Source organism: Lethenteron reissneri, chromosome 3 (genome assembly GCF_015708825.2).
Source record: "Lethenteron reissneri isolate LAM-NWPU_2019-01 chromosome 3, ASM1570882v1, whole genome shotgun sequence".
Taxonomy (NCBI): Eukaryota; Metazoa; Chordata; class Hyperoartia; order Petromyzontiformes; family Petromyzontidae; genus Lethenteron; species Lethenteron reissneri.
The window spans coordinates 7,551,198-7,563,392 of NC_083781.1; positions in this window are offsets into that span (position 1 = coordinate 7,551,198).

The window sequence follows — 12,195 nt, forward strand, 5'->3', positions numbered from 1 at the left end:
TACATAAAGCAAAGTTAAAAAATGTTTTAAAAAATTACGAAATGATGAACGAAGCAAAATGCCGACTACACCGAGCATCTTCTTGTTTCCACTGATCGTAAAAAAAAGAGACAGAGAGAGAGACAGAGAGAGAGAGAGACAGAGAGAGACAGATGACGGGGAGCTCTGCATGCTGTTATGAGCTACCCGTCGGAGGCCGTCGGACTGCGAGGGGGGCGGCGTACAGAACGAGAGAGTGAGCGAGAGAATGAGCGACATAACGAGAGAGCGAGCGAGAGAGCGAGCTAGAGGGGGGGGGGGTTACATAAAGCCCAGTTAAAAAAAAAATTACGAAATGATGAACGAAACAAAGTGCCGAATACACCGAGCATATTCTTGTTTCCACTGATCGTAAAAAAAAAGAGAGAGAGACAGAGACAGAAGAGGGGGGTTCAGGCGCTCCGGTCGAGAGGGGTGCGTGCAGATCACCCATTCCCCGTAGGCCACGCGTTGTAATTGTTTCCGAGGGCAGGGGGGAGGTGGGCTGGGGGGGGGAGTTGGGCAGGGGGGGGGGGGTTCAATTCCCCGACTGCCAAAAGGGGTTTGGTCAGCGGACATCAAAGGCGGCTGTCTCCTCGGAGCTTATCACGGAGAATTCAATTTTTCTCAATTCACTTTCGACATCAAATCCATTGACAAAAGAACAGACGCGCACAAATACAAAGATCCCCCGTATAGCCTCAACAGACTGTAGGGGCAAGTGATGTTAGCGAGCACCTATGAAGGCCGGCACGGCACACGAGGGGCTGAGTGGTCAGCACCCCGCCCGGCCGCCTTTGTCTCCCCATTGGCGATGTTTACACACCGCACCAGGTACTCATTTGAGACTGAGTCGACCTAGGGGAGGTCCAGGACCGGTTCGGATCATCGTCACTGGTGCTGGCCGTGAGGGGGAATCGAACCCGGGTCGCCAGGTTCGTAGCGCAGCGTAGCGCTAACCGCTACACTAACGCTTCCCCACAAATACACACACACTGACACACACTGACACACACACTGACGCACACACCGATATACGCACATACTTCACAGACAGACACACAAGGAGATAGCTTACACGGGGAAAGCATTCACCGTACGGAGACAAAGACCCCCCGTGTAGCCTTAACAGTGTCGGAGCAAGTGCTGTTAGCGAGCAGCACCTATGAAGGCCGGCACGGCACACGAGGGGTTGGGTGGCCAACACCACAACCGGCCGCCTTTGTTTCCCCATTGACGATGTTTACACACCACACCAGGTACTCATTTGCGGCTGAGTCGACCGAGGGGAGAGGCCCAGGTCGGGTTCAGATAATCCTCACTGGGTGTTGGCCGTGAACGGAAATCGAACTCGGGGTCGCCAGGTTCGTAGCTCAGCGCGCGAACCGCTGCACCCCTCCCCACGTGGCACGCGCGTGCGCGCACGTGGCGAGGGGGGCCGGGTCACGTGGCGAAAGGCCGGGTCACGTGGCGAGGGGGGCCGGGTCACGTGGCGAAAGGCCGGGTCACGTGGCGAGGGGGGCCGAGGTCACGTGGCGAGGGGGGCCGCGTCACGTGGCGAAAGGCCGGGTCACGTGGCGAGGGGGGCCGGGTCACGTGGCGAGGGGGGCCGGGTCACGTGGCGAGGGGGGCCGGTCCGTGGCGGAAAGGCCCGAGGTCCACGTGGCGAGGGGGGCCGGGTCACGCGGCGAGGGGGGCCGCGTCACGTGGCGAGGGGCCGCGTGGACGAGCGCGGCGCTTCGCCCGACGTGAACGCGACTCGACGGCGCCGCTAATTACCCCGTGTCGGCAATTAGCGACGGCGGCAAGAGAAGTGGCCCCTTGGCCCCGCGACACGCCGGAGTGCTCTCACGCTCTCCCACTCGCTTTCTCTCTCACTCTCCCTCACGCTCTCACGCTCTCCCTCGCTCTCACCCTCGCTCGCTCTCTCACTCCCTCACTCTCTTCCTCACTCACTCTCTCTGACTCTCTCACGCTCTCACGCTCTCCCTCGCTCTCCCTCTCTCTCTCTCACTCTCTCTCACTCCCTCACTCTCACGCTCCATCACTCTCACGCTCTCCCTCGCTCTCACGCGGAGCAACGCACGCGGTCAAATGCGGTGACGTCACGACTGCGCTCCTTGCCAGACGAGGTACAATTTGAGGCTCGCTGCTGGAAGGAGGTCACGGAACATGCCCACGTGACTTCGGGTCACTGAGATGGCCGGCAGTGCCACCACCTGTGCTCCCCAACCCGTTGCGCTTTATCCGCCCGGCGCTCATCTGCCCTTCGCTGTTGTTGAAGGGCGACTGCCTCCAACTGCCCAGTAGCAGCAGCGTCCTTCACGAGCCTCCTCCTCCTCCGCAGAGGTCGATCTTGACCCACTGGTACCGGTCTTCGGAAAGTTAACTCGGCTCCACATCCTCCTGTACCACATCACTCCATCTCTTCTCGAGCCCCTGCCGTGCCCGTCTAGCCCTGTCCGGTCAAACAGAAGCTGCTTGGACATTGAGTGGCTGGGCATGCGGGCGACATGACCCAGCCAAACGCAGCCTGCTGGAGGAGATCATCGATAGGACTGTGTTCCAGATCTCTCGATGATGTGTGAGCTTCTCACACAATCCAGCCTGCTTGAACTCAGAATGAATCGTAGTCGGCCGAGCCGAAATGTTTCAAACCGTCCCAGATCTTCCTTCGGAGTGGTCCACGCAAAGAGAAAGGTGGGGGGGGGGGCATGAATGTGGCCGAGAAAACCCAAAGCTCCGTGCGGAGCGACATGCCAGGTAGCCTCCACACAGCGTTACGCAGCCGATAAAAAGATGATGCCGCTCGACTGATTCGGAGTGAGACTTATGCTATCAAACAGGAGCTGGTGTACGATCTTTGCCAGACACCAAAGACTAACATCACCCATATAGCCGCAATAGACTGTTGGGGCAAGTGCTGTGGGTGGGTGGCCAGCACCACCCCCGGCCACCTTTTTCTCTCCACTGGCGATGTTTACACATCACATCAGGTACTTATTTGAAGTGGAGTTGACCTAACCGCTACAATACCGCCAACCACACACCACACACACCACCCGCACACACAGCAGACTCATCCACATACACCACACACACACCACCCACCATCCACTCACCACCCACACACACCACACACACCACACACACCACCCACACACATCACCCACACACACCACCCACACACATCACCCACACACACCACCCACACACACCACTCACATACACCACACACACACCACCCACACACCACACACCACCCACATACACCATACACCCCAGACTCATCCACATACACCACACACACACCACACACACACACACCACCCACACACACCACCCACCCACACCACACACACCACTCACATACACCACACACACAACACATACACACACCACACAAACACCACCCACACACACCCCAGACTCATCCACATACACCACACACACAACACCCACACCACACACACCACACACACACACCACACAGACACACCACACTCACCACACACAAACCACACACACCACACACCACCCACACACCACACACACACCACACACACACCACCCACACACACCACCCACACACCACACAATTGCTGAAATCGTCACAGCGCCTTGGTTTGGCTCAATGAGTGCCCGTCCCCATAGCAACCCTGAGTGCGGGGGGGAGGGACACGGCCCCTCCCCTCGAATCACACCCCCTGCCACCCCCCCCCCCCCTGTGCCCCCCCCCTATCCCCCGCCTGTCCCCCGCCTGTCCGACCCAATGAAGTTCAGCCTCGGGCAGGGAGCGGTGGGAGAGCGGTGGGGGAGGGGGGTCCAGGACCTCACGACGGCTCCCTCGACCCGACCCGAACCCTGTGTCCCCCCCTCCCCATCCACTTGCACCCCCCCCCCCCCCGCTCCCGCCGCCCCCCCCCCCCCAATCCACACTGAAACCGCCCCCCTATCGACCCAAGCGCCGCCTAAATGCGTTTGATGAGACGTCTCTGCCCACTTCTCCATTAGTGCCCCAACCCCCGCGCCTCCTCGGGGTGCAGTGGGGGTTCTATGGGGGTCCTGGTGGGGGGGGGGAGATGTGTCCCCCCCCACCCCCCACTCTCCACCACCCCCCACCGTGTACCCACAATTCACAGGCAGCTCATCACCGACAACGTTGGTGAAGCCGCCACCGCCGCCTCTCGCCATCGCTTCCTTCCCGCTGACAAACAGTGCAACAGTTGCTCTCACGAGCCTCGCCTCACTTATCGGGATTTACACTGCGCGGGGGGTAGGAGAGGGGGGGGGGGTACAAATACAAAGATCCCCCGTGTAGCCTGTAATAGACTGCTGGGGCAAGTGCTGTTCGCGAGCACCTATGAAGGCCGACACGGCACACGTGCGGGTGGGTGGACAGCGTCACCATCCGTCCGCCTTTGTCTCCCTCGTAGCGATGTTCATACATTGTACCAGGTACTCATTTTAGGCAGAGTCGACCTAAGGGAGGCCCGGGACCGGTTCAGATAAGGGAGATAGGCCAGATATTAGTCACCGATGTTGGCCGTGAGCGGGAATCGAACGCGGGTGGTGGTCGGGTTCTCAGCGCAGTGCGCTAACCACTGAGCCACCGCTCCCCATGGGTCGGGGTACACCCCTCCCCCCCATCCACACACAACCCTGCCCCCCCCCCTAACCACCCCCCCCCCCTCAAACACCACAATTAACACCCCCACTACTCCAACACCCGCCCCAAACAAGCACCGCAATTAACACCCTCCCTCCCGCAGCCTCTATAAACAATCAAATCGACCATCCCCCGCCTTCTCCATCCCCCCATCCCCATCCAGTCCGCACCGCCACTCATCCAACTCTTCCCTAAACACGGAGAGTCATTGCACCCCCCCCCCCCCCATAGCTCCCCGTGCCCCCCACTCCTCCTCCTCCCTGTCTCCGCCCTTCCTCTCCCCCCCCCCGTTGCTCCCCGTGCCCCCCACTCCTCCTCCTCCCTGCCCCCGCCCTTCCTCTCCCCCCCCCCCCCCCCCCGTTACACACGCGGCGCCTTGCTCACAAATTGGCCCCGGATGATGAACGCGGATCTATTGGCTCGAGGACTTGAGGGGTGGTGGGGGCGGGGTAGAACGGTGGGGGGTGGGAGGGGGGGCATGGATAGAGGGGTTCGACGGGAGGTGCTGGGGGTGCTGGAGACAGACTGGGGGGTGGGGGTGGGAGGGGGGGCATGGGTAGAGGGGTTCGACAGGAGGTGCTGGGGGTCCTGGAGACAGACTGGGGGGTGGGGGGTGGGAGGGGGGGCATGGATAGAGGGGTTCGACGGGAGGTGCTGGGGGTCCCGGAGACAGACAGGGGGAGGGGGGGGAGACCCCCTTGATCCCCTTCTCCCAAACGAGCCCCGCTGGAGGCCGCTACAAATCATCGGCGAGGCGCTCGTCAGCAGAACGGCGCGGTAACTGATAGAGGCGTTCATGGCCTCCTGTGGGTTGGGGCGGTGGGTGGTGGTGGTGGGGGGGAGAGTTGAGGGTGAGGGAGTGGACATTTGGACGCGATCTTGACGCTTTACAGCGATCGACGTAATGACCAACAACGATAAAAGCAGAACCGCAAACGCCCACACACAAGCGCACGACTGCAGCCTTAGCCAGACTGTTGGGGCGAGCGCTGTGAGCGAGCACGGAATACGAGAGGGGTGGGTTAACCAGCGCCAAGCCCGGCCGCCTTTGTCTCCCTTGCGGTGATGTTGACACACCGCATCACGTTCTTCTTCTTCTATTCGTACGGCTGATGTAGACGCGGAGCAAGAAAATAAATCACGGCGTTTCGGGCGCAACGCAAGCAGTCCATCATCCACAAGCGCCCGAAACGTCGTGATTTATTTTCTTTTCCACCTACGTGACTTTACCGAAAGAACCAACGAGTATGGATTCCTGCAGTCACGAAAGCTTCAAATCAACAATATTTTTTTTTCTTTCACATTTAGGTGATCAAGCCCAGATAACCGCGCCAGGAGGAGCGGAGTGTGAGCATCGCCGTGATGTCTCTTCCGCATTCGTGGATCGGGAATTGCGTCACTTTACGGAAAGAACCAAAGAGTATGGATTCCTGCAGTCACGAAAACTTAAAATCAACAATAATTTTTTTTCTTTCACATTTAGGTGAAGCTCAGATAACCGAGGAGCGGAGTTTGATCATCGCCGTGATGTCTCCTCCGCATTCGTGGATCGGGAATTGCGTCGTCACGCGTTGTGCGCTCTGCTCTGGATGAGGCACAGTCGCGCGCCACGACTGGAGGAGTTCCCCCCCCCCCCCCCCCCATTTGTGAATCAGGTAATCCGCGCGTCTGCCATGGCTTGTGCGGGTGCGGTTTCGGGTGGACCATGAGCTTCGTGGAGGGTTCAAACCGGGGGGTTTATACGAGGCGAAGGTGAACCGACGGGAGACCCCAGGACCGGTTCAGATAGAGGAGGGCCACCACCCCCCACCACCCCCATCACCCCCACCCACATCACCCCCACCCCATCACCCACATCACCCACATCACCCCCACCCACATCACCCACATCACCCCCACCCACATCACCCCCACCCACATCACCCACATCACCCCCACCCACATAGATCCCCTGTATAGCCTTAACATAATGTAGGGTCAAGTGCTGTTAGCGAGCGCTTATGAAGGTCGGCGCGGCACACGAGGGGGTGGGTGGCCAGCACCACGTCCGACCCCCTTTGTCTCCCCAGTGGCGATGTTTACACACCGCACCAGGTACTCATTTGAGGCCGAGTCGACCTAGGGGAGGCCCAAGACCGGTTTAGATCATCGTCACTGGTGTTGGCCGTGAGCGGAAATCGAACCCAGGTCGCCGGGTTCATAGCGCAGTGCACTAACCGCTACACTACCGCTCCCCACCCACATCGCCACCCCCACCCACATCACCACGCTGTGTTCTCGGGCTGTGATGTCGCGTCTCCACGAGTTCACGCTTCCCCAGTTCCCCCACCCTCTTCTCGCCTGGCAGCTCACCGGCACTGTCGGTTCAAGCACGCCCGACCCCTGCTGATGATGACACTGAACGCTGAAACCGGTCCAGAGTTTGCGCTCGTGTTGAGTGAATGTGGCTGAATGTGTGTGCACACCCCAAAAATAGCCGTGCGGCTGATGGGATGTGTCGGGGGACCCCTATGGATGGGGAGGGGAGGGGGGCGAATTTACAGCGTACTGATGTGGCTTCTGCCTTTAGACAACTTGACACACCCCCCCCACGCCCCACTCGCGAAAGGATCCGATTCACCCATGGTAGCTCCCCCTAACCCCCCACCCCACCGAGCAATTGAGACCGCGTTAAGAATAGATTTGCATAATTAATGAGGCTTTAACGAGCCTCCATCTGTCACGAGCCACGCCACCCGCTCTCGCCCGAGTGCGTGGCGACTGTGAACCTGGCAGAGACACGGGGAGGCACGGGGAGGCACGAAGAGTCACGGGGAGACACGGGGAGTCACTCCCATCGACTCCACGGATCAAGGGGGCGAGCTGGCGCGAGGGGGGCATGAGAGACAAGGGGAGACTCCATTGACACTGCATCATCGCATTGAGAGGCGAGTTACATTCGTTCAGCGGTTGGATTGGACAACACAGGAGTGGGGTGATGTGGCGCAGTGGTTAGCGCACTGCTTTTTAATCCCCTCGGAGCAGAGGTCGCAACCGGGTACCCGTACCCTACCCGATACCCGGCTACCCGTACCCCGCCGGGTACGAGTTACGGGTAGCCGTTTGCGACCCTGGTGCGGCTGGGTACGGGTAGGCCGTGAGTCACTGGTGAGTAACCGTTTGTCACTCATTTCGGGTAGGGTACGGGTAGGGAACGCGTACCCGTACCCGGCCGGGTACGGAATCAAAACCCGTTTGCGACCTCTGCCTCGGAGTTCCAGCCGGGGTCACGGCTAACATCAGTGGCGGAGAGTCCTGCCCATTCCCCCCCTTCACCAACCCGCACGATTCACGCGTGGCACCAGTGAAACGGTCCTCACGACACACACGGTGGAGTTACAAAGGGGCTGGCAATGACCATGGGTGTTGTCACCATTAGCAGTCGCAGTATTGTTGTTGTCGGAATGCCACCGAGGATCTCGAAGCGCGTCGCCGCACGCAGAGCAAATCAAGGCAGCAAGCGCCGTACGGGGCGGGGGGGGGGGGAGCTGTGTAACCAAAGATGAACGAGGGTGGTGATGTCAACTCGTAACGCCGCCGCCTCCGCCGCCACCACCACCACACAGGATCCGCTCTCTCCCCGCCGTCTCGTAGAGAGCGGGGAGAGAGCGAAAGGACGACTCAAGGGGCGCGAGGAGGAGGAGGAACCCACAGACAAGAGGGAAGGCAGCAGCAGCAGCCACGCGGCGAGAAGCCGGCTTCAAATACCCCCCCTCCTCCCCGCCAAAGATCTACGGTGTTGTATACAGGAAGATGTTTTCAGGCAATGAATGTCTTTATAGGCGTGGGAGGGAAAATCGGAGCACCTGGAAAGAAAACCCACGCGCGCACGAGGGGGGGGGGGGGGGGAACACGATCACATGCAGAGAGAACACGTGGACGGGTCAACATTGTTGCTGCACCGCCTTCTCCTGGCAAGCACAGGCAGGGCACGGCTCCCCTCGACGTCACGCCAACGGGATGAGAATTTCGCATCATCTGTGTGTGACCCACCAACCTCCACAGTCACCACTTCTACCACCACCACCATCCGTGAACAATCCATAAACATGGGTATTTTCGTTATTTTCTATCATGTGTATCAACAGGTGCTTGTGCATAGACATGTCCACGTACACTTGCACCCCATACTCTTTTAGCACCCCCTCCCCTCGTCCAATACGTTTGCATGTGTAACAACAGTGACTTGCGCACAAACACGTCCACGTCGTCGACGCCTACGAGCACTTCGTGCCTTTTTTAGCCCCCCCCCCCCCCCCGATACGTTCCATTCATTGGCTACCACATTCTGATAAGCCCCCCCCCCCTCTAACTTGTATTTAAGAGCTTGCATCTTGAATCCCTGCCTCACTTGATGCAGCAAATCTGGGTGTGACGGTCCCACCTGATGACGGAGACTTGTGTTGCCTCCGAAACGTCGTGATTTTTATTTTTATTAATTTTAATTTCATTTTTTACCTACATGGTGACTTTACCGAAAGAACTAAGAGTAAGAATCCTGCCCATGCTTGACCTCTGCGACACACGTCCTCGAGCATCAGCCAACTCGGACCATTGCCCGAAACGTCGCGAATTGTAATTTTTATTATCAGAGTCGGGTACGGTGCAGGCAGACGAAGGCGAGTGTGTTCTCACGCCGTGGTGGAGATTCCACGTCGTTGGCAAGAGTATGGCCCCATCGTGTGCCAGCGTCAGGGCTCAATGTTGCCAAGTTCGAAAATGCACACGTCACGGTACTTAAGTGGGATCGTACAGCAGCAGCAGCAGCAGTCATCGCCCACTACCGGCAGACTGATGCCCCAGGTCACTCGTACAAATTAAAAACTATCCTGGTCTCTTTGAGTTCTCACCTGGTTACACAATCAACTTGGAACGGTCACAAGTCAGCTATTAAAATAAATGACTCGAGGCGAGAAATGCCTTGGGTCAGTTATTCTGCTCGTTTCCCAGGAGAGCCTCCACGAGCCTCAAGGCTTTCTTTGGAGAATCATTCTGAGTTTGCGCAGTCAGAGGCAACGATTGCTGCGGTTTTCCTATCGAGTGATTTGCGGAATCATTTGACTAATTTGGGCAAATTGTGACAATGGCTGTGGCACAGAAAGGCCTTCCTCTTCTTCTTCGACCATCAAAGAATCTTTTAACCGACGGCACATTTTTTTATGGTAAATACAACGCAGTATTAACCAGGGTGGCCTGCCACTGACACCACAAACCTCTGCAACAAAGCGGGGAACGCGATAGCGCTGAACTGTGCCATTTTATCCAAGGCCCCGGTCATAAAACATCACGGAGGTTAAAATGCGATAGTACATCACATTGGGATTGGTGACCAATTCCTTTTTACCGAGAATACCTTTAATCTCCACTGCCGATTGTGTCGTGTATTAAAGCTTCGTGTCTCCACATAGGACCCATATCTAACAAGAGGGACCTCACCTACACACATCTGGCAGTGGTTCAAGCGAACCCGACTCAGCTGTCGAAATGCTAAAATCTGTCCAGAGTTTTGCTTTCGTTAACACCGATGCTGCTGAAATGCTATACCCCAGAAAGCCACGTGTGGCTGGGATGTGTATCAAAAAACGCTTACATTTTTTTACGTGGAGAAACGGTTATGGTAAAAGGGTAAGTGAATTGTATGTGAATTCATCGCTCATTTGTAAACGCAGGTCTCGTTCGTGGGATGAAAGCGTCATGCCCGGAGAAATCCCACCACGCCCGACACGCACAACTAGCGGGCACGACACTTGTGATCTTTAAAAAGATTTTTTTTTATTATAAATGTCTTATATCTATGGCTAAAACCTACGACTGACATTAATAAATACAGAAAGCAAGCAGACTCCACGGGAAGAAAACTATAAAATAAAAGTTGGGGAGTGAAAAAAAAATATGAACGTTTCTCTCTACAGAGCACCACACCGGGTGGAAATCCAACTGGGTGGCCGGCTTCCTCACCAGGGGGCCATGGTGGGATAGTGGGGGCCTCACCCCCGACTGTCACCCTGCCGTTCGGCTGTGGTGACCCACACCTGCCCAGCGAGTGACGCTAGAAGCCAGGGTTGATTGAAAAAGATCCCAGTGCTTCCCCACTTCACCAGCGCCAGATGGGTCAGCGGTGGGAGTTGAGGAACACCGCCGCTACGGGAGACGCAACGGAACTCGCGCGTTCTCAACACCGAGCGGTGCGCGGAAAGTGTGCGACCTCTGCACCCCCGACCACCGCTGGGGGTGGGTGGGGGGGGCCCGGCCGTGTCACTGCGCACCAAACATCTTAGTGGCATTTTACCTACACCTGCTGTTTAAAGCAGAACATTTACAGCCCTGGTTGGCAAGCGAATGCTGGAGGGGGGCCTCCCCGCACCATGCAGGGCTGCGAGTTAATGGCCATACTTCACCGCGCTGGTCAATGCGGGTAAAGTAGCACGAGGGGAACACCGCCAAGGGCGGTTTGCGCAACAGACCCTAACAAGCCTAGCTGACTCTCCAAACATTTATCATCCAGGTAGAAGCACAGCGCTGCGATTGCTTGCTAACGCCACTGCTGTTGGCAGAAAAGTCTCCGCTACACGGGAGGCCGAGAGCCACTCTGGAGGGTATTTTGGTCTCGCTTTGCACGGTGGCCAGACGTGTCCCGGATGAGATGAGCAGCAATTGACCCTGCCACACACTGCCTTGCCAACCAACGAACTGCAGGGTGTGCCCACTCCTAACCATTACACCGCAGCAGCACTCTGAACGTGAAGGGCTTACGTGGATATCGCAGATTCAAAACGCGCACGCGCGTGGCTGTGGCCCTGCTGGTTGTGGCCGGGCTCAAGGCCTGCCAGGGGACAGGGCACAGGCGAGCCTTGTCCACAGTCAAGCGACCTGGGCGATGGGACTGGCACAGCCAACATCGCGGCGACTTCCACAGGAACCTAAGTACTTGCTTCCCGCTGACCCCCCCCCCCCCTACTCCGTAGCGTGGACGGAGCAACATTAATCACCTCGTCGCCGCCGGCTTCTCCCCGACCCCCCCTCCCCTATCCCCCCCCCTCCCCCCCACAATCTCTCAACTACAACATCTTTCAATGAATCCCAACAACATTGAGCACCGACAACTCTTCTAGCAAACACACTGGCCACCGACTAACACGCTCGAGAGACCTTGCACGGTTACACGCGATGGGGAGAGAGGGGGGGGAGAGGGGGTTAAACACAACTCACAACAAATTCATTTTTGGAAGAATTAAGAGAATCGACAGAGTTCATTAAAGGTCGTCGCCATCCTGAAGAGCCGGGCCCGCCTTCAGGCAACGGTCTCTCTGGCTTGCGCCCGCCCGCTCGCCCCCGCCCACGTTGATCTCTCCGCGCCCATGTTTGGCGGTGGTTGCTCGTGGGGCGCGTCAACGGTGCGCCGATCAGTCGCGCCGTGAAGCCACCGGTGGGCGCACGGAGGGTGGATGGGGGGGGGGGTGGTCGCAGAT